Here is a 23,945-nt window from a genome sequence, read left to right as displayed (position 1 = left end):
CTGTCAAGCAGGTTGGGGGGGTTCCTGGGATCCAAATTGGCTGAAAAACACAAGCATAACCTCTCCCTTGTGTTAGAAGAGGGTGTAATTCCCACCACTGTGCTGTGTCTGGGTCTTCCAGCATCATATCAGAGAGAGGGGTGGGGGAGAGAGAGAGTGAGAGATTCAGAAAAATAGACAAGACAGACAGAAAGAAAAAAGACACATGAGGGCATATAGGCTGGCCCATGGGTCTGCAGCAAGAACATGTGCTGGAGTTAAAGCTGGGGTAGAAAATGGAGTCTGAGAGGCTGGGGTGGGGCATTGAGCCCTGGCAGGGAATATGGAAGTAGCGACTTCTTCTTTTTCCGGTGGCAGAGCTGATGGCACAGTTAGCAATTCGGTTGGTTTTGTTTCTGTGTGCTCAGCCACGATTTTGTCAAACTTGGAGGCTAAACTACTTTCCTCCTCAGTGGAGGGGGGGGGGGATGAATAGGGAGGTAAGGGCTCTTCAGAGAGAGAGGTAGCCTGAAATATCTTTAGCACTGGCAGAGGGTCTTCAGCAGGAGCACTGGTCAGGAAGGCATGTATCACAAGCAGGGCAGGAATGAGGCCGAGAGGGAAGGTTTGTCCCTCATGTACTTCAGCTGAATGGACACACCATAAAGCTTGGGCCCAAGTATCAGGGTCCCAAAGAGGCGAGTCCTGGAGCCAAGGGTTGAAAACTGAGAGGATTTCCCAGTAGGTACAAAGATCCTTTTCACTAACTTTAACTTCCTACTCTGCAATAAGGCATAGAGGGCTAAAGCTTGTGGGGCTCAGGAGTAAGAAAGAAGGTTTCCCATTGCAGAGGGTCACTCACCCATCACTTGGATGCTAGTTAGGTCCCTGCCTGACATTGGGTGCCAGCTGTGGACAAATCCTGCTGGGGATGAAGATGAATGAGACGCAAAGACCCAACTTCAGGGACCAGGTTCAGTGACGCAAATCCACTTTATTCAGGAAGAAAACTAGCTTATACACACAGGTTTAGCCTATAGGGTGTTACAGCATGTCCTTCATAGCCAATGGCTGAAAAGACCAGGGAGCTGCATGGTTGGCGCTGAGTCACTCCTTATAGAAGGGGGAGTTTCATTCCTGGGTGTGCCCAGGAGGGTTCTGGGAGCTGGAGTATTCTCACAGCATTGCATCAGCCACAGCTGCTAGGAATGTGCTCCACCCACAGATAATGTTTAACTAAGCAGGTGTTCATGACAAAGAATGAGATTTTTTAAAACTACTAACATAAATGAAAGTAGAAGGATTAGCATATCAGAAGGAAATCTATATGCATGTGATAGACATCTGGTATAAGAAAAACTGAGCCCAGCCATTGTAATAAATGAGAGGTAATAATTAAAAATGCATATGAAGCCAGTGCTCACTGTGTTAAAATCTCTCTACAAACTAGAAATAAAAGGAAAGTACCATATTTTTTGCTTCATAAAATGCACTTTTTCCCCCAAAACTGGAGAGGAAAATGCCTGTGCATATTATGGAGTGAATGTTCATTTTTTTTTAGCTGCTGCAGGGTGCTGAGCTGGTAAAGATATGTATAATGAGCACCAGTGGGAGCATAATCATACCCACTATGGTGGGATGCAGAACCCTAGCATCTGCTGAGTGATCTCCTGGTTCCAATTTCCACAGTTGCATGCAGTGCAGAAGGGAAGGCAAATGACGTGTGTGGGTGCATTCATCTGGCATCATTGAGGGCAGAAGTGAGAGCTGCGCTGCAGTAGTGGAGGGCTGCACTGCAGTTGCTGGAGTTCTGCATAAAGTGCTGACATCACCTGTTGCCAGCCTAATAACATTTCATTGGCTGACTGGCTAGCAGATAGGGGAGGGGCCAGGGGTGTGAGGCCTGTGCAGTGAACTGTGAAGTCAGTGCGAACACAGAAAAAGCAGTGGCAAACAGAGCAGGCTGTGCTCATCTCCATCAGTTTATTCCACCTGTAATCCAGGTAGTTTACCTACATAGTGACAGAGTAAAAATAACTGGACTTTCCCTAGTGCAGCAGCAGTGGAGGTTCATGAGAAAGGATGGATGAAAGAAAATGGAATAGAGTGTGGATTGAAAAAGTTTGGTCCAAATGTCCTAGAGGGCTTCTGAAAAAATCTGCCCTATTGGTGCTTGACTAGTTTAGAGCACATATTAGTGAAACTACACACACACACACACACACACACACACACACACACACACACAAAACTTTAAAGAAGTGAAGACTCATCTAGCTGTAATTCCTGGCGGTCTTACCAGCCAATTGCAACCTCTGCACATTTCCATCAACAAACCATTTAAAGTCTTTATTTGAGAAGAGTGGAACAAATGGATGGCTGCTGGTAATCATTCTTTTGCATGTGGCTTTCCAGTTTTCCAAGCATCATTTGTTGAAAAGGTTTTCTTTTCTCCATTGTGTTTCTCCCTTTATCAAAAATTATTTGACCATATATATGTGGTTTTATTTCTGGGCTTTCTATTCTGTTCCATTGGTTTGAGTGTCTATTTTTCTTCCAATACCATGCTTTTTAACTGTCGTGGCTCTATAATATAATTTGAAATCAGGTATTGTAACATCCCCAGCTTAGTTCTTTTTCCTTAGGATTGCTTTGGCTATTCAGTGTTTTTTATAGTTCCATATAAATCTGACAATTTTTTGTTCAATTTCTTTAAAAATGTTATTGGAATTTTGATGGGAATTGCATTAAATTTGTATATTGCTTTGGGTAATATGGTCATTTTGATTATATTTATTCTTTCAATCCAAGAACAAGGAATATTTTTCCATTTCACTGTATCTTTTTAAATTTGGCAGAGTTTTACTGGTGGTTTTATTTTGTTTTGTTCTTTGTATCTGGTTGGAAAATCCCCTTTCATATTTCCAGAAGTGGGTGTTTTCTGATGATAAATTTTGTCATCTTTTCTGTATCTGTGAATGTTTTTATCTCTCCTTTGTATTTGAAGGATAGCTTTGATGGATATAGTATTCTTGGCTGGAAGTTTCTCTTTTTCAGAACTTTAAATATTGGGGTCCATTCCTTCTAGCGTGTAGAGTTTCTGCTGAGAAGTCTGATAATAATCTAATAGGCTTTCCTTTTGATGTTGTATTCTTCTTTTCCCTGGCTGCCTTGAGAATTTTTTCTTTGTCATTTGTGCCAATTTCATTATGATGTGCCTTGGAGTAGGTTTGTTGGGGTTAATATAACTCGGTTTTCTGTTTGCTTCTTGAATTCAAGGCTTTAGTTCTTTCCACAGGCTTGGGAAGTTCTCATCTATTATTTGTTTGATTATGTTCTCCATTCAATTTTCTCTCTCTTTTCTTTCTGATATACCTATTATTCTTATGTTACTCTTTTTGATGGAGTCAAACAATTCCTGTAGGGCTTTCTCATTTTTTTAAATTCGTGAGTCTCTCTCTTCTTCTCTCTTTTGTGCCTCAAGTTGCCTGTCTCCTACGTCACTAATTCTCTCTTCTATCTTGCCTGTTCTATTAGCTAAGCTTGTTACCTCATTTTTCAGTTTATGAATTCAAAATATAAAATAATTTCTTTGTGAGTGAGGATCAAATGAGAGGAAAACTAAAAGAGAAAAGAAGAACTAAGAGAGAGGGAGAAAAAAGAAAAAGAAAAAAAAAGAAGGAAAGAAAAAAAGGAGAGAGTTATGTGTTTCGGAGTGTTACCCTCATAGAGAGAAAGAAAAAATAAAAGAAAAAAATGGGAAATGTAACACTTATGGGTAATGTAGTTCAAGATGAAGACAAAAGAATAAGATGAGCAGAGGATAAAAGGACTAAGGTGGAAGAAGAAAAAAAAATAAAGATAAGAAAATGAGACTAAGAGACATGGACAAGAGTGTGGTGGTTATGGGGGCAGGGAGGAAAGAGGGAGAGGGGGAGGGGTGGGGGAGGGGCACAAAGTAAACTAGATAGAAGGTGATGGAGGACAATCTGACTTCGGGTGATGGGTATGCAACAGAATTGAATGACAAGATAGCTTGGACATGTTTTCTTTGAATATATGTACCCTGATTTATTGATGTCACCCATTAAAATATAAATTTATTTATTAAAAAAGAAAATGAAAAAAAAAGTGGAAAATGTTATAAAGACTGTAGATTATTCTTGATTTTGAGAGGTTATCTTCTTCCATTTTCTTTCTTCTCCCTCTTTCTGGTTGGTGGCTCTGTACCCCAGGTTCTTCCCCTGAGGCACACTTAGGTAGAGATTTTCAGTTGATGTGTCACTATAGTGATGTCATATACTAGTCCTCAGTCTCATTGGTAGTCGGGGCTTGTTAGCATTTGCAGGCTCCAACAATGGGAGAGTCTGTTTTCCCGGAGCCTCTCTCCTAGTCTCTCCTTCCTAATTAGTAGCCTGGTGATCCAGCTATGAGGTTGCACCTGCCACTGCCTGGAGAGTAAGAGGCTCAAAGAACTGGCAAATTCCCACTCTATCCCCATTCAGCACAGGGCTCTCGGTTAGGCTCTGTAAGTCAGAGCTGCCAGAGTAATCAGGCATGGCTGGGGCCAATTATTCTCAAGGTGTCTTTCTATGAACCTCCAGGCATGTCTAGTATGCCTCAGCACTCTGTAAGACCACTCTTCCCAGGCTCTTTGCATTTTGTAACCTGTATTGGCTGAGAAGAAGATGACCTAGTCAATGACTGCAAGAACAGGAGGTCTTAAAAGCTGCAAATTCACCTGACCTGTGGTGGCGCAGTGGGATAAAGCGTCAACCTGGAACACTGAGGTTGCCAGTTCGAAACCTTGGGCTTGCCTGGTCAAGGCACATATGGGAGTTGATGCTTCCTGCTCCTCTCCCTTCTCTCTCTCTCTTTAGGCCCTGGCCGGTTGGCTCAGTGGTAGAGTGTCGGCCTGGCGTGCAGGGGACCTGGGTTCAATTCTCGGCCAGGGCACATAGGAGAAGCGCCCATTTGCTTCTCCACCCTCACCCCCCTCCTTCCTCTCTGTCTCTCTCTTCCCCTCCCGCAGCAAAGGCTCCATTGGAGCAAAGATGGCCCGGGCGCTGGGGATGGCTCCTTGGCCTCTGCCCCAGGCGCTAGAGTGGCTCTGGTCACAGCAGAGCGATGCCCTGGATGGGCAGAGCATCACCCCCTGGTGGGCGTACCGGGTGGATCCCGGTTGAGCGCATGCAGGGGTCTGTCTGACAGTCTCTCCCCATTTCCAGCTTCAGAAAAAAATGCAAAAAAAAAAAAAAAAAAAAAAAAGCTGCCAAATCCCTCTTTTTAGCACACAGCCCTGAGTATGAAAACTCTGCCAATCAGAGTCACCAGTTTAAACAGGTAGGGGTGCGTGTTAACTTCTGTTCAGGCTCCTTTCTAAGGTTCCTCGGGTATATCTAGTTAAATTTGCCTTAGTGTTCTGTGGGATTGCTCACTGCAGGCTTCTCCCTTGTTAAAAAGCCTACAGCTTAGCCTTCCCAACTTCTACAGTGTTCTCTGAGGTCTGTTCCATAGCAATGTTTTTCACATGTATCGGCTGGTAGGAAGTTGCTCCCACCACTACATGCAGAGCAAGAGGCACTAAAAAATATTACGTCTCTTGTCTTAGATCAGTGGTTCTCAACCTATGGGTTGCAACCCCAGCAGGGGTCAAACAACCAAAACACAGGGGCCGCCTAAAGCCATTGGAAAATACATATTTATTATACAATACCTTTTTAAATAAAATATGTATTTCCGATGGCTTTAGGCGACCCCTGTGTTTTGGTCATTTGACTCCCGCTGGGATCACGACTCACAGGTTGAGAACCGCTGTCTTAGATCATTGACCTGAGAAAGAAGACCTTGTCAGCCAGAGCCATTTGGGCATTGAGCAGACTGTGGGTTAAGCTAATTTCAGCTATTGGATCCATGGATCTGTTCCAGAGACTGTCTGCAAGCAGCCTGCACACCCTTCCCCCTAGCACTTCCATATTTTTTCATCTCTGGGAATGTTTTTTGTTAGCCTGAATGGCTGGAAGGGGTGCCTCGCCTGCCTGGAGAGGTCTGGGCATAGGAAATTTCACTTTCGTGCACTCCCTGCGTGCTGTTGTTCCAGGAGCAGGGATTACACGAGACTCTGGTCACAACCCATGCAGAAGACTACTGCTGACAGTCTCTGACCCTGCCCCTCTTTCCGGGAATGCAGCCACCCAAGCCCAGGGTGCTAGGAGAAACCACTCGCATACTGTCCGAGCTCTCTGACGAGGATATTGAGGGTAATGGAGAGGCTGCTGCTCTCCTGCCTTTGCTGGGGTCCAGCGCCGGCATTAGCTTATGTGGGCTGAGTCACCATGGGCACACTCTTTCTCAGCTTGAGTGTCTGTGCCCCAGCCCAGCTCTTTCCATGCCCCCAACCCTCACTTTCTCTCAGTTTCAAGTGAAAGCAGCCCTTGTTCAGGTTAGTGAGGAAGGCAGAGTGTTCCATTCTCTGTTGTATTTCCTTCAGGGTTGATTATATATTTAGCCACCTTTTTGCCCAATCATAGATTTTGTTCAGTGTGTAGGACTTACAGACACTCCTGGGATTGTTTTTTCTGTCTCTATTTGAAGATCTTGTTGAAATTTTGGGGAGAGGTATTGGGAGCGCTCCTCACAGCTCAAGTTCTCTGATGTCACCTGGCAATTTTATTCTTAATTTTTTGAGGACTGACCATACTTTATTCCATAATGGTTTTACTACTTTATATTTCCACCAACAATGAATGAAGGTTCCTTTTTCTCCACAACCTATTCAACACTTGTTATTACCTGTCTGGTTGATACAAGCAAATCTAACAGTGTGAGGTGGTATCTCATGGTAGTTTTGATGTGCATTTCTCTATAGCTAGTGAAGATGAGCATCTTTTCATGTATCTATTTTCCATTTGTATTTCTTCTTGGGAGAAGTTTCTGTTCATGTCCTTTTCCCATTGTTTTATTGGATTGTTTGTTTGTTTGTCTGATGTGGAGTTTTGTGAGTTCTTTGTATATTAGGCTCTTATCTGTGCTGTTGTTTGAAAATATCATCTCCCATTTAGTTGGCTGTCTGGTTTTTTGTCAGTTTCTCTTGCTGTGTAAAACTTCTTAGTCTGATGTAGTCCCATTGATTTATCTTTGCCATTACTTCCCTCGCCTTTGCAGTTAAATTATGGCCAAGGTCCATGAGTTTAGTACCTATGTTTTCTTCTATGTAATTTATTGTTTCAAATCTTATATTTAGGTTTTGAAACATTTTGAATTAATTTTGGTATAACAAAACAAACTGTAGCCAAGTCATTCTTTTGCATGAGGCTCTCCAGTTTTCCCAGTACTATTTATTGAAGAGGCATTCTTTTCTCCATTTTGTGTTTTTGGCTTCTTTATCAAAGATAATTTGACCATATAGAAGTGACTTTATTTCTGGGCTTTCTATTCTATTTCATAGGTTTGAGTGTTTATTTTTCTGCCAATACCATGTTGTTTTGATTATCATGGCTCTGTAGTATACATTGAAGTCAGGTATTGTAATGCTCTCAGATTCATTCTTTTTTCTTATAATTACTTTGGCTATTTGGGGTTTTTTATGGTTTCATATAAACCTGATGATTTTTGTTCAATTTCTTTTAAAAATGACATTGAAGAGAGACCTGAAGATGGCAGTGGAGTAGGCAGATACACAGACTCCCAGCTCACACCACCAAACCAGATTACAAATTGATTTAGCAACAATCAGCATGAAAAACCAAATCTGGACTACAAGATCAGTTCTCAAAAACCAAGGAACAAGGAAGAAGCCACATTGAGCCTGGTAGGGAGCACCAATGAGCAGTGACTCTCCCCTGCTTACAAGAACAAAGGGAGTGTGAGGCTGAGAGACCATAAGGGCTCTCATTTCAAGAAAAAGAGTAGTAAATATTGCTCACAGCTACATGCCTAGGGACCTGGGAACGAGGTGTGTTGTAAGGGCTGGCTTAACTTCCTAAAGGAAAGGGAGAAGAGAGAGACAGACGGTGACAGGCAGAGGAATGCATGGGAGGACCTGAGAAGCTGACTCGTCCAGTACTGGAGGTGGCCATAGCTGGGGGAAGGGTTGATCCTTCCACATAATACAAGACTAAAGTGTTTCTGGGTCATACATCTCCAGACATCTCTCCAGGTCCAATCAGTGCAATAAGACACAGCTGAAAAAAAGAAGTGGGGAGGGGGGCAGTAACTCAGGTTTCCACAGAGATTTGAAATACACCTCCCAATATTGAAGTGAAGAAGGCACCCCACCCCAAAAAAGAGTATCTGGCAGATCAGGCCTTCAAAGTCTCAGGACATTCCTGGATACAGTTTCAATTAAGCCCCCTGCTGAGATCAGTAAAGAAGACTACAACTGAGGAGAAAACAAACAAATCAATACTTCAAAGCAGCCCAAATCCGAAAGTGGATTACAAATAACAGCTGACGCCAACATAAGAAAACCTAGAAATAACACAACTGAAAATTGGAGGCAGACAACACCAAACCTAGACTCAACCAGCCCTACAAAAAACATACCCAAACACACAGACATAATAAGACAGAGAAGTGCAATCCAAATGAAACCACAAAATAAATCTCCAGAAAAGGAACTGAGTGATATGAAAATAACCAATCTGCTGGATGCAGAGTTTAGAATAATGATTGTTAGAATGTTTAGGGATCTAAGAACAACAATGGATGGTCATTCGAACACCTAAATAAAGAGATAGCAAGTATAAAAAGGACATTGAAATATTAAAAAAGAATCAGTCAGAGGTGATAAATACAATATCAGAAATGAAGACCACAATGGAAGGAATTAAAAGCAGGATGGGTGAAGCTGATGATCAAATCAGCGAGTTGAAGGACAAGATGAACAAAGGCATGAAAGCAGAGTAGAAAAAAGAAAAGAGACTCAAAAAGTCTGAGAAAATTCTGAAAAAGCTGTGTGACAACATGAAGAGAAATAATATCCACATCATAGGGGTTCCTGAAGAAGAAGAGAAAGAACAAGAAATACAAACTTTATTCAATCAAATCATAGCTGAAAACTTCCCTAAATTTATGCAAGGAAGGGTGTTACAAGTTCAAGCACAGAGAACTTCATTAAAGAGAAACCCAAAAAGACCTACACCAACACACATCATAATTAAAATACTAAAGCTAAGCTAAGTGATAAAGAGAAAATATTAAAAGCTGCTAGAGAAAAGATGGCTATCACCTACAAAGGACCCCCAGAAGGATGAAATCCAACTTCTCAAAAGAAACACTTGAGGTCAGAAGGGAATGGCAAGAAATATTCAAAGTAATGCAGAACAAGAGCCTACAACCAAGACTACTTTATCCAGCAAGGCTATCATTTAAAATTTAAGGAGAAATAAAAAGCTTCCCAGACAAAAAAAACAAAACAAAAAATACCTCAAGGAATTCATTACAACCAAACCAATGCTGCAGGAAATGTTAAGGGGCCTGTTGTAAACAGATCAAGGTGGGAAAAGAATATAGCAAAAGAAGAATACAGCTTTAAAGAATAAAATGGCAATAAACAACTACATATTAATAATAACCTTATATGTAAATGAATTAAATTATCCAATCAAAAGACATAGGGTAGCTGCTTGGATAAGAAAACAGAACCCGTACATATGCTATCTACAAGAGACACACCTTAAAAGAAATAAAGAGCCCTGGCTGGTTAGCTCAGTGGTAGAGCACTGGCCTGGCATGCAGAAGTCACGGGTTTGATTCCTGGCCAGGAGAAGCACCCATCTGCTTCTCCACCACTCCCTCTCTCCTTCCTTTCTGTCTGTCTCTTCCCCTCCCATAGGTGAGGCTCCATTGGAGCAAAGTTGGCCGGGGCGCTGAAAATAGCTCCATGGCATCTGCCTCAGGCACTAGAATGGCTCTGGTTGCAGCACAGCAGTGCCCCAGATGGGCAGAACATCGCCCCCTGGTGGGCATGCTGGGTGGATCCCGGTCAGGAGCATGCGGGAGTCTGTCTGACTGCATCCTGTTTTCCAACGTCAGAAAAATACAAAGAAAAAAAAGAGAGAGAGAGAGAAATAAAGAAAGTCACTACATAATGATAAAGGGAGCAACCCAAAAGGAAGATATAACTATCATAAATATCTATTCACCTCATACAAGAGCACCTAAATATATAAAGCAGACTTTGGTGGATTTAAAGGGTGACATCAACAACAATACTATAATAGTAGGAGATTTCAATACCCCACTAACATCACTAGATAGATCCTCAAGAAAGAAAATTAACAAAGAAATAGCAGACATATTGGACATACTAGATCAAATTGATTTAATAGATATCTTTAAAACCTTTCAACCTAAGGCAGCAGAATATACATTCTTTTCAAGTGCTCATGGTACATTCTCTAGGATAGACCACATATTAGGGCACAAAAGTGGTCTCAACAAATTTAAGAAGATTGAAATCATATCAAGCATTTTCTCTGATCACAATAGTATGAAACTAGAAATCAACCACAACAGATAAACTGAAAAATGCTCAAACACATGGAAACTAAATAGCATGTTATTAAATAAATATGGGTTAACAATGAAATCAAAGAAGAAATAAAATATTTCTAGAAACAAGTGATAATGAGCAAAGAAGAAGTCAAAATTTATGGGACACAGCAAAAGCAGTCCTGAGAAGGAAGTTCATAGCACTACAGGCATTCCTTAAGAAGCTTAAAAAAGATCAAATAAACAACCTAATCCTCCATCTAAAAGAATTAGAAAAAGAACTGCAAGTAAGTTCCAGAAGTAGTAGAAGGAAGGGAATAATAAAATCAGAGTGGAAATAAATGACATAGAAGCTAAAGAAACAATATAGAGGATCAATGAAACCAAGAGCTGGTTTTTTAAAAGGGTAAACAAGATCAATGAATCTTTAACAAGACTCTCCAAGAAAAGAAGAGAGAGGACTCAAATAAATAAAATTAGAACTGACAGTGGAGAAATAACAACCGATAGAACACAAATACAAAATATTGTAAGAAAATAGAACGAAGAACTGTATGCCAAAAAATTAAACAACCTAGGTGAAATGGACAAATTTCTTGAAACATATCATCTTTCAAAAATCAATCTGGAAGAATTAGAAAACCTAAACAGACTGATTACAACAAAAGAGATCAAAACGGTTATCAAAAAGCTCCTAAAAAACAAAACTCCTGGGCTTCACTGGTGAATTCTACCAAATATTCAAAGAAATAATTCCTATCTTTCTCAAGCTATTGCAAAAAATTCAAGAGGAAGGAACACTTCCAAGCTCCTTTTATGAGGTGAGCATAATTCTGATTCCAAAAGCAGGCAAAGACAACACAAAGAAAGAAAATTATGGGCCAATATCCCTGATAAATTTAGATGCTGAAATCCTAAACAAAATATTAACAAACTGGATCCAGCAATACATAAAAAAAAATCATACATCATGATCAAGTGGTACTTATTCTGGGAAGGCAAGGATAGTACAACATTCATAAATCAATTAATGTGATTCACCACATAAACAAAAGGAAGAAGAAAAACCACATGATAATTTCAATAGATGCAAGGAAAAAAAATTTGATAAAATCCAGCACCCATTTATGATCAAAACTCTTAGCAAAATGGGAATACAGGGAACATATCTCAACATGATAAAGGCCATCTATGACAAACTCACAGCCAACATTAATGGACAAAAATAAAAAGTAATTTTCTTAAAATCAGTAACAAGGCAGGGGTACCCCCTTTCACCATTCTTATTCAACATAGTAGTGGAAGTCCTAGCTACAGCAATCAGACAAGAAGAAGAAATAAAAGGCATCCAAATTGGAAAAAAAGAAGTAAAACTATCATTATTTGCAAATGATATAATACTGTATATAGAAAACTCTAAAGTCTCAGTCAAAAAACTACTGGACCTAGTAAGTGAATTTAGCAAGGTGGCAGGATATAAAATTAATACACAGAAATCAGAGGCATTTTTATACATGAACAATAAACTGTCAGAAAGATAAATTAAGAAAACAATCCCCTTCACTATTGCAACAAAAGAAATAAAATAGCTGGGAGTAAATTTAACCAAGAAGGTTAAGGACTTGTACTCAGAAAATTATAAAACATTGATAAGAGAAATCAAGAAAGACACAAACAAGTGAAACCATATACCATGCTCATAGTTAGGAAGAATAAACATCATTAAAATGTTTATATTACCCAAAGCAATTTATAAAATCAATGCAATACCAATTAAAATGCCAATGACTTACTTCAAAGATATAGAACACATATTCCAAAAAGAACACGAATTGCCTCAGCAATCTTAAAAACGAATAAAGTGGGAAGTATCACACTTCTTGATATCAAGTTATACTACAAGGCCATTGTACTCAAAACAGCTTGGTACTGGCATAAGAACAGGCATATAGATCAATGGAACAGAACAGAGAACCCAGAAATAAACCCACATCTTTATGGATAATTGATATTTAACAAAGGAGGTAAGAGTAAAGACAGTTTCTTTAACAAATGGTGTTGGGAAAACTGGACAACTACCAGAAAAAAAATGAAACTAGACCACCAACTTACACCATGCACAAAAATAAACTCAAAATGGATAAAAGACTTAAATATAAGCTGAGAAACCATAAGTATCCTAGAAGAAAACTTAGGTAGTAAGCTCATTAATATCTATCGTACAAATATCTTTGCTGAATTATCTCCACAGGCAAATGAAATAAAAGACAGGATAAATAACTGGGACTATATCAAACTAAAAACCTTTTGCACAGCTAAAGACAATATGAACAGAATAAAAGGACAAACCACACAATGGGAGAACATATTCGACAATACATCTGATAAGGGATTAATAACCAAAATTTATAAAGAACTTGTAAATCTCAACACCAGAAAGACAAACAATTCAATCAAAAGCTGGGCACAAGAAATGAATAGACACTTCTCCAAAGAGGACATACAGATGGCCAATAGACAAATGAAGAAATGTTCAACATCACTAATCATTAGAGAAATGCAAATTTAAACCACAATGAGATACCACCTCACACCAGTCAGAATGACGCTCATCGACAAAACAATACAGAATAAGGGCTGGCAGGATGTGGAGAAAGGGGACCCTCCTGCACTGCTGGTGGGAATGCAGACTGGAGCAGCCACTGTGGAAAACAGTATGGAGATTCCTCAAAAAATTAGAAATAGAACACCCCTTTGACCTAGCCATCCCACTTATACAAATATATCCCAAGGACACCATATCACCGACTGAAAAAAAGAAATGCACCCCGATGTTTATGACATCATTGTTCACTATAGCGATGATCTAAAAACAGCCCAAGTGTTCATCAGTGGACGAGTGGATTAAAAAGCTTTGATAAATATATACAATGGAATACTATGGGGCTATGAAAAAGAAGGAAATATTACCTTTTGCAACAATATGGAGGGACCTGGAAACTATTATGTTGCATAAAATAAGCCAGGCAGAGAAAGAAAAATATTATATGAACTCACTCATTTGAGAAATCCAAAGAATAATGAGAACTGAGAAACGGAATTGAGACAGAAGAGGGATCAAAGGGACCAGAGGAAAAGAGAACAGAGAGAAAGGGATGACAGGATGGGACAAACATGAAGGGAAGGGGGGAGTCCACTGTAGGGAGGGGGACAAGGGAGATGTTGAGGGGAATAGGGGGAAAGGGGGATGCATTTGGTGTGACCCTAGAATCTATGTAAACACAATTAATTAAATAAAAATTTTAAAAGAAAGCTAATGAGATAGGAATAAAATATGGACTTTTGTTTGTAAAAAATAAAAAATGACTTTGGAATTTTGGTGGGAATTGCAATAAATTTGTATATTACTTTGGGTAATATGGTCACTTTAAATTTTGAGTTGTTGCATGCTCATTGTCATTCGTTTCTAGGAATTTTTTTATTTCTTCTTTGATCTCATTCTTAACCCATTCATTATTTAACAACCTGCTATTTAGTTTCCATGTGTTTGAGAATTTTTGAGCTTTTCTGTTGTGGTTCATTTCTAGTTTCATGCCGTTGTGATCAGAGAAAGTGTTTGATATGATTTCAGTCTCCTTAAATTTGTTGAGAGCACTTTTGTGCCCTAACCTGTGGTCTATCCTAGAGAATGTACCATGAGCACTTGAAAAGAATGTATATTCTGCTGCTTTAGGGTGAAAGGTTCTGAAGATATCTATTAAATCAAGTTGATCTAGTGTGTCCAATAAGTCTGCTATTTCTTTATTAATTTTCTTTCTTGAGGATCTATCTAGTGATAGTGGGGTATTGAAATCCCCTACTATTATAGTATTGCTGTTGATCTCGCCCTTTAAATCCATCAAAGTCTGCTTTATATATTTGGGTGCTCCTATATTAGGTGCATAGATACTTATGATAATTATATCTTCCTGTTGGATTACTCCCTTTATCAGTATGTAGTGGCCTTCTTTATCTCTTACTATATCCTTTGTTTTAAAGTCCAATTTGTCTGATATAAGTATTGCTACCCCAGCTTTTTTTTTCATTTCCATTTGCATGAAATGTTTTTTGCCATCCTTTTACCTTCAATCTATGTGTATCTTTTGTTCTAAGGTGTGTCTCTTGTAGACAGCTATGTACAGGTCCTGTTTTCTTATCCACGCAGCTACCCTATGTCTTTTGATTGGATCATTTAATCCAGTTACATTTAAGGTTATTATTGATATGTAGTTGTTTATTGCCATTTTCTTCTTTAAGGGTGTATTCCTTTTTTGCTATATTCTTTTCCCACTTTGATCTGTTTACAACAGGCCCCTTAACATTTTCTGCAGCATTGGTTTGGTTGTAATGAATTCCTTGAGTTGATTTTTGTCTGGGAAGCTTTTTATTTCTCCTTCAATTTTAAATGATAGCCTTGCTGGATAAAGTAGTCTTGGTTGTAGGTTCTTGTTCTGCATTACTTTGAATATTTCTTGCCATTCCCTTCTGGCCTCAAGTGTTTCTGTTGAGAAGTCGGATGTCATCCTTATGGGGGCTCCTTTGTAGGTGATAACTCTTTTTTCTCTTGCAGCTTTTAATATTTTCTGTTTATTGCTTAGCTTTGGTATTTTAATTATGATGTGTCTTGGTGTAGGTTTCTTTGGGTATCTCTTTAATGGAGTCCTCTGTACTTCTTGGACTTGTGAGAGTTTCTCTTGCATTAATTTAGGGAAGTTTTCAGCTATGATATGATTGAACAAAGTCTCTATCCCTTGTTCTTTTTCTTCTTCTTCAGGAACCCCTATGATGCGGATGTTATTTCTCTTCATGTTGTCACAGAGCTCTCTAAGAGTTTCCTCTGACTTTTTGAGTCTCTTTTCTCTTTTCTTCTCTGCTTTCATGCCTTCGTTCCAGTTGTCCTCCAACTTGCTGATTCGATCCTCAGCTCTATCTATCCTGGGGTTTTTTTGTTTTTTTTTTTGCATTTTTCAGAAGCTGGAAACGGGGAGAGACAGTCAGACAGACTCCCGCATGCGCCCGACCGGGATCCACCCGGCACGCCCACCAGGGGCGACGCTCTGCCCACCAGGGGGCGATGCTCTGCCCCTCCGGGGCGTCACCATGTTGTGACCAGAGCCACTCTAGCGCCTGAGGCAGAGGCCACAGAGCCATCCCCAGCGCCCGGGCCATTTTTGCTCCAATGGAGCCTTGGCTGCGGGAGGGGAAGAGAGAGACAGAGAGGAAGGTGCGGCGGAGGGGTGGAGAAGCAAATGGGCGCTTCTCCTGTGTGCCCTGGCCGGGAATCGAACCCGGGTCCTCTGCACGCTAGGCCGACGCTCTACCACTGAGCCAACCGGCCAGGGCCTCTATCCTGTTTTTAATTCCTTCCATTGTGGTCTTTATTTCTGATATTGTATTTGTCATCTCCGACTGATTCTTTTTTTATACTTGCTATTTCTTTATTTAGGTGTTCATAATGACCATCCATTGTTGTTCTAAGATCCCTAAGCATCCTTACAATCATTATTTTGAACTCCGCATCTGGAAGTTTGATTATTTCCATATCACTCGGTTCATCTCCTGAAGGTGTCTCTTGTGGTTTCATTTGGATTGCACTTTGTCTTCTCATTGTCTGTTTTTGGGTTGTTTTATTTCTAGGGTTGTTTGAGTCTAGGCTTGGTGTTGTCTCCCTCCAGTTTTCAGTTGTGTTATTTCTAGGTCTTCTTGGGTTGGTATCAGCTCTTATCTGTAATCCACTTTCAGATTTGGGCAGCTTTGAAGTCTTGATTTGTTTGTTTTCTTAACAGGTGATAGTCTTCTTAATGATTTCAGCAGGGGGCTTCCTTGAAACTGTATCCAGGAATGCGATGGGTGTAACCTGAGACTCTGAAGACCTCTTTAGTCAACTAATCTCACTGGGGGCAGGGTGTTTTCTCAGCTTCAGTAGGGGGAGGTGTATCTCAGGTCTCAGACCTGAGATACTGGCCCTCCTCCCCACTTCTTGTTTTCAGCTGTGTCTTGTTGCGCTGATTGGAGCTGGATAGATGTCCGGAGATCTCTGATCCAGAAGCAATTTAGCTCTGTTTTTTGAAAGGTTCAGTCCCTCCCCCAGCTATGGCCACCTCCAGCACGGATGAGTCAGCTTTTTTAGGTCGTCTCCTTCATTCCTTAGCCCCTCACAGTCTGTTCCTCTCTCTTTCTTTCCACTTGGGAGATAAGCTGGTCTTTTCAACACACCTCGCTCCCTGGTCGCCAGGCAAGTGGCTGTGAGCAGTAGTTTCTGCTCTTTTCCCTTGTGTGAGATCCCTTCTGGGCTCTCAGCCTCACCCCCTTCCCTCCATTCCTGTAAGCAGGGGAGATTCAGGTGCTCCCTACCAGGTTTGTTGTGGCTTCTTCTTTGCTCCTAGGTTTTTGAGAGCTGTTCTTGCAGTTCAAAGTTGGTTTTTCATGCTGATTTTTCCTAAATTGATTTGTATTCCAGTTTGGTGGTGAGAGCTGGGTGTCTGTGCATCCGCCTACTCCGCTGCCATCTTTTTCTCCTGGTCATTTTAACTCTATCTACTCTTCCTATTTAAGAACAAGGAATATTTTTCCATTTCATTGTGTCTTTTTTGATTTCCTTTAACAATTCTTTGTAGTTTTCTTTATATATGTCCTTTAAATTCTTCGGTATGTTTATTCCCAAATTGATTTTTTGTTTGTTTGTTTGTTTGTTTTTGCTGCAACCATAAAAGGGATTATTTTTTTAAGTCATTATCTGAAGCTTCATTGTTGGCATATAAGAAAACAATAGGCTCTCTATATTAATTTTGTATCCTATGACTTTAATGTATTGTTTTATTGTTTTTAACAGTCTTTCTGTGGAATCTTTTGGGATTTCTACATACAGGATCATATCGTCTGCAAAAAGTGAAACCTTTATTTCTTCTTTCCGAATATGAAAGCCTTTTTTTTCTTTCTCTTGTCTGTTTGTTCTGACTAGAACTTCCAGCACTACATTGAATATAAGTAGAGAGAGTGGACAACCTTGTCTTGTTCCTGATTTTAGAGGAGAAGTCCTCAGTTTTATGCCATTTAATATGATGTTAGCAGATGGTTTGTCATAAATGGCCTTTATTATGTTATTTTTTCCCTATAGCCATTTTGTTGAGTGTTTTAAACATAAAATAAAATGCTTTTTTTGCATCTATTGATAGGATCACGCATTTTTTGTTCTTTGTTTTGTTAATATGGTGTATTATTTTATTTGTTTCACATATGTTAAACAATCCTTGTGATTCAGGGATGAATCCCACTTGATCATGGAATATTATTTTTTAAATATGTTGTTGTATTTAATTAGCTAGTATTTTGTTTAGGATTTTAGCATCTGTATTCATTAAAGATATTGGTCTGTGGTTTTCTTTTTTTGTGTTGTCTTTGCCAAATTTTGGTACGAGGGTTATTTTGGCCCCATAAAACGTGTTTGAAGTATTGCTTCTTCTTCAATATTTTGGAAGACATTGAGTAGAATAGGACCAAATCTTTTTTGAATGTTATATAGAATTCACTAGTATAGCAGTCTGGCCCTAGACTTTTATTTTTTGAAAGGTTTCTGATAGTTCTTTCTATTTCCTCCCTGCTTATGGGTCTGTTTAAGCTATCTACTTCTTCATGACTCAATCAAGAAAGCTTGTATTGGTTTAGAAATTTATCCATTTCTTCTAGATTGTTAAATTTGGTGGCATATAGTTTTTCATAGTATTCTACAATAATTCTTTGTATACCTATGATATCTGTGGTGATTTCTTCTCTTTCATTTTGGATTTTGTTTATATAAGTTCTTTCTCTTTTTTCCTTAGTGAGTCTTGCCAAGGGTTTGTCAATTTTGTTGATCTTTTCAAAGAATCAGCTCCTTGTTTCATTGATTTTTCTATACTTTTTCTTTTTTTATTATTTATTTTTTTATTTCTGAAGCTGGAAATGGGGAGAGACAGTCAGACAGACTCCTGCATGCGCCTGACCGGGATCCACCCGGCACGCCTACAAGGGACGACGCTCTGCCCACCAGGAGGCGATGCTCTGCCCCTCTGGGGCATTGCTTTGCCGTGATCAGAGCCACTCTAGCACCTGGGGCAGAGGCCAAGGAGCTATCCAGCGCCCGGGCCATCTTTGCTCCAATGGAGCCTTGGCTGTGGGAGGGGAAGAGAGAGACAGAGAGGAAGGAGGGGGGGTGGAGAAGCAAATGGGCGCTTCTCCTATGTGCTCTGGCCGGGAATCGAACCCAGGTCCCCCACACACCAGGCCAACGCTCTACCGCTGAGCCAACCGGCCAGGGCCTCTATACTTTTTATGTCCTCTATTTCCTTTATTTCTGCTCTGATTTTTATTATTTCCTTTTTTCTGCTGGTTTTGGGTTGCTTTTGTTCTTCTTTTTGTAGTTTCTTAAGATGTGATGTTAAGTTGTTTACTTGGGCTCCCTTTTGTTTGTTCATATAAACCTGTAATGATGAACTTTCCTCTTATTATTGCTTTTGCTGCACCCCAGAGATTCTGATTCTGATATGTCATGTTGTCATTTTCATTTGTCTGAACATATCTTTTGACCTCTGCTTTTATTTCTTCTTTGACTCATTTTTTAGATGTATGTTTTTTAATTTTCACATTTTTGTGGGTTTGTTTATTTCTTTTTTGCAATTGAATTCTAGTTTCAAAGCTTTATGGTTAGAGAATATACTTGGTATAATTTCAATCTTTCTGAATTTGTTGCTGTTCGTTTTGTGGCCCAGCATATGGTCAATTCTGGAGAAAAATGTGTACTCTGAGATTCTGTGATAAAATGTCTTGTAGATGTCTATTATGTCCAATTGTTCTAGTGTTTTGTTTAAGACCAATATTTCTTTCTTGATTTTCTGTTTGGATGAATGATTTAGAGCCATCAGTAGTGTATTGAGGTCTCCAAGTATGACTGTATTTTTGTTAGTTTTTATTTTTAGATCAGATAGTAGATGTCTTATATACTTTGATGCTTCTTGGTTTGGTGCATCTATATTAAGATGTGTTATGTCTTCTTGATTCAATGAAATGACCATCCTTGTCTCTGATTATCTTTGCTGTCTTATTGATATAAATATGGTTATACCTGCTTTTCCTTGGATAGTATTTCCTTGTAGAATCATTTTCCAACCTTTCACTTTGAATCTGTTTTTATCCTTGTAGCTTAGATGTGTTTCTTAAAGGCAGCATACAGTAGGATTTTCTTTTTTGATCTCCTCTGCTACTCTGTGTCTTTTAATTGGTGAGTTCAATTTACTTACATTTAATGTAATTATTGACACTTAATGGGTTTTCTATTGTCATTTTATATATTGCTTTCTAATATCTCTGTTTCTTGATTGGTTTTTCTCTTTTGTTTTTCTGTCATTTGTTTTTGTTTGGTTGAATTCCATACTTCTTTCCTCTGTTTTTTCTTTATTTTAAGCCATGTGTTTCTGTAGTGGTTTTTTCATAACTGGTTACCATTAGGATATTTAAAGAATATATATCATATATATTGTAGTACATTATCTCATGAGTGCTTTTGTACTCCATCTTTATTTGCTACTGCTAATCTTTGTCCTCTTCTCTTTTTTTTGTCACAGACTATTCTTGCCTTTATTGTGATTTTGTTGGAGTTTCTACTTGTGATTTTGTTTTGTTTTGTTCTTTGTATCTGGTTGGATAACTCCCTTTAGTATTTCCTGAAGTAGGTGTTTTTTGGTGATAAATTTCATCATCTTTTCTATATCTGTGAATGTTTTTATTTCTCATTTGTATTTGAAAGATAGCTTTGATGGATATAGTATTCTTGGCTGGAAGTGCCTCTCTTCCAGTACTTTACATATTAGGGTCACTGTCTTCTGGCTTGTAGGGTTCCTGCTGAGTAATCTGCTGATAACGTAGTGGCCCTTCCTTTATATGTTGTATTCTTTTTTTCCCTAGCTGCCTTGGGGATTTTTTTTTGTCATTGATTTGTGATAATTTCATTATGATGTGCCTTGGAATAGGTCTGTTTGGGATAAGGTAACTTGGTGTTCTATTTGCTTCTTGGATTTGAGGCTCTAATTCCTTCCACAGGCTTGAGAAGTTCTCATCAATTATTTTTTCAAATATGTTCTCCATTCCTTTTTCTCTCTCTTCTCCTTTTGATATAACCATTATTCTTATGTTGTTCTTTCTGATGGAGTCTGGCTATTCCTGTAGGGCTTTCTCATTTTTTTTTAATTCGTGAGTCTCCTCTTCTCTCTGTAGTACAGTGGTAGTCAACCTGGTCCCTACCGTCCACTAGTGGGTGTTCCAACTTTCATGGTGGGCAGTAGCGAAGCAACCAAAGTATAAGTAAGAAGACAAATTTAACTATAGTAAAGTTGTTTTATAAATATTTATTCTGCCAAACTTAGCAAAAATCCGACATAAAGTACTTGGTAAGTAATTATTATTATATGCTTTAACTTGCTGTAACTGCTTTATAAATTTTATAATGTAAAGTTACTCCCCTAATTTATAAATCACCATTACTGTGATACTGGTGGGTGGTTAGAAAATTTTACTACTAACAGAGATACAAAAGTGGGTGGTAGGTATAAAAAGGTGACTAACCCTGTTGTAGTATCTCTAGTCTCTAGTTGCCTGTCTTTTATGTCACTTATTCTTTCCTCTATCTGGCCTGTTCTATTAGCTAAGCTTGTTACCTTGTTTTTCAGTTCATGTACTGAGCTTTTCATCTCTGTTTGGTTCCTTTTTATAGTTTCAATTTCCTTGGTGAAGTATTCTTTTTGTTCATTAAATGGATTTTTAAGCTCTCTAAGTTGCCTTTCCAAACTTTCTTTTATTTCCCTGAATATTTTTAAGACTTCAATTTTTAATTCTCTCTAATTTTACTCCGAGGTTTTCAAGTAATTGAAATTTTTTTCTAGAGATTTTTTATCATCTATATGAGCTACATCTCTGTCTTTTGTTTCCAAGATATTTGATTTCTTTTTCCTTAATGGCATTTGAGAGTGGATTGTTAATAACATCAATAATAGACAATTAAAAATAAAATTAAAATTGAAAAGATACAGTGAAAAATGAAAATTTATAATGATAAGTGGAACAAAATCTACAGAGAACAAGGTGCAAGAACTGAGGAAAAAATGACAAAGGAGAGAAAAAAATGAAGTAAAAAACAAGCAAAATGCCACAAAGAAAAATATTAGTCCAAAGTGTAATAATTTGATGATAAATGGTAGAATGAAACAAAAAAAGAATAAAAAAAGATAATGAGGAAATGGAAAGAGAGAAGAGAAAAAAAAGAAAAAAACAAAAAGAAAAAAAAGTTTCTGAAATGAAACCCTCACAAAAAACAAAAATGAAAAATGTAACAACTATGGATAATGAAGTTAAAAAAGAAAAAAGAAAAATGAAAGAACATAAAATGACCAAAATGAAACAAAAGTTATAAAAATGTAATTTTTGCCCTGGCCGGTTGGCTCAGTGGTAGAGCGTCAGCCTGGCGTGCAGAAGTCCCGGGTTCAATTCCCAGCCAGGGCACACAGGAGAAGGGCCCATCTGCTTCTCCACCCCTCCCCCTCTCCTTCTTCTCTCTTCCCCTCCTGCAGCCGAGACTCCATTGGAGCACAGATGGCCCGGGCGCTGGGGATGGCTCCTTGGCCTCTGCCCCAGGAGCTAGAGTGGCTCTGGTAGCGTCAGACCTATGCCCCAGAGGGGCAGAGCACCACCTCCTGGTGGGCAGAGCGTCGCCCCCTTATGGGCGTGCCGGGTGGATCCCGGTCGGGCGCATGCGGGAGTCTGTCTGACTGTCTCTCCCCATTTCTAGCTTCAGAAAAATTAAAAAAAATAAAAAAATAAAAAATAAATAAAAGTGTAATTTTTTCCTGGTTTTGAGAGGTAATGTCTTCCTTTTTTTTTTTTTTTTTTTTTTTTTTTGGTGGCACTGTACTAGAAGTTTTGCCTCTGTGGGGCTCTTGTGAAGAGGTGTGCTGGTGTGTTGCTGTGGCAATGATGTAGGCTGGGCCTCAGTCCCGTTGGTAAGTGATGTTTGTTAGGGCTGTCAGGCTCTAACAATGGCAGTCTCAGCTTTCCTTGTGCCTTTCTCCACATCCCTCCTACCTGAGCCAGCAGCCTGAGGACCTAGCCATAAGCTTCACCCCAACCACTGTCTTCAGAACAAGAGGCTCTTAAGAGTAGCAAGGTCTTTCCTCCAGTACTGCTCAAAGCACAGTTCTGGGTAAGGCAGTGGCAACCAGAGCCAACAGTGAGAACAGGCAGGGCTGGGAGCCGATTGTAGATCAAGCACCTTTCTATGGGTCCACAGGCTGGTCCAGCCCACCTCAGTGTGCCAAAGCTCTAATCTCCACAGGCTTCTCCCTTGTGCACTGTTTGGTAGCCCATAGCAAGTAACATGTGTGCCCAGCTCCCACTACTTCAGCAATACATACAGAGGCCTGCACCCACCCACTCAGGTGCCCAGTGCCTGTGATCTCAGTCAGAGCTGGGAATGCATTCAGAAGCCTGCATTGGCCCACAGAGGTGCCCATCCCAGGCAGTCTCAGGCCAAGGGTTTTGGCCCATGCATGCACCCCGTGCTGGTGATCGTGGAGCTTGGAATGCACAAAGATGTTGGCAACAACCCCTGCAGGTGCCTATAACTGATAATCTCGGGCTAAGCCCTCCAGCCTGCATGCACGTGCCCAAGCCAGTGATGCTGACTAACGAGGTGGAGCCACTCGCAAACCCCCCGTGATGTGGAGCTGAGAACGCACAAAGATGCTGACATCAGCTCTAGCGGGCACCCTACACTGGCAATTCTAAATGGAGCCTGCCATCTGTGCGCATGCCCTGCACCCACAATCTCAGGCAGAGCTGTATGTTCTTTCTTCTGTTTGAGCACCTACCCTAACTCAGGTCCTTCCCCTCTAACTCAGATTCTACACCTCACTGGTCTCCAAACAAAAGCACCGCTTCCTCATATCAATGATGAAAGCAAAATACCCTGTTCTCCGTCTTATTTCCTTCACAGTCAATTATATATTCAGCCACCTTTTTGCTCAGTCATACCTTTGTCTGGTGTGTGTATATTTCAGGCGCTCCTGAGATTTTTTTTCTCTGTGCTTAGTTGTTGAATTTGTTAAAATTTCAAGGGGAGAAATTGGATGTATCCTTCATGGCAGCATTTCTCTAACCTCACTCTCTATCTGGTTTTGAGTAATGCTTACATTAATACATATACATATCTATATATATATGTTTACATGAATACTCATATATATGAATTTAAATAAATATATATATATTTGAACCTCATTGCACTGACAAATTCAAATGTATTCATTTTGATGATAAATTATAGACCATCAACCACCACCATAACACAATCTAAGAGACCAAAAGAGAGCCCCTCATTGGTTATATGTAGTTGTCTGCCAAAGTGACAA

This window comes from Saccopteryx bilineata, chromosome 9 (assembly GCF_036850765.1).
Source record: "Saccopteryx bilineata isolate mSacBil1 chromosome 9, mSacBil1_pri_phased_curated, whole genome shotgun sequence".
In the NCBI taxonomy this organism is placed as follows: domain Eukaryota; kingdom Metazoa; phylum Chordata; class Mammalia; order Chiroptera; family Emballonuridae; genus Saccopteryx; species Saccopteryx bilineata.
Note: the sequence above shows the minus strand (reverse complement) of the source record.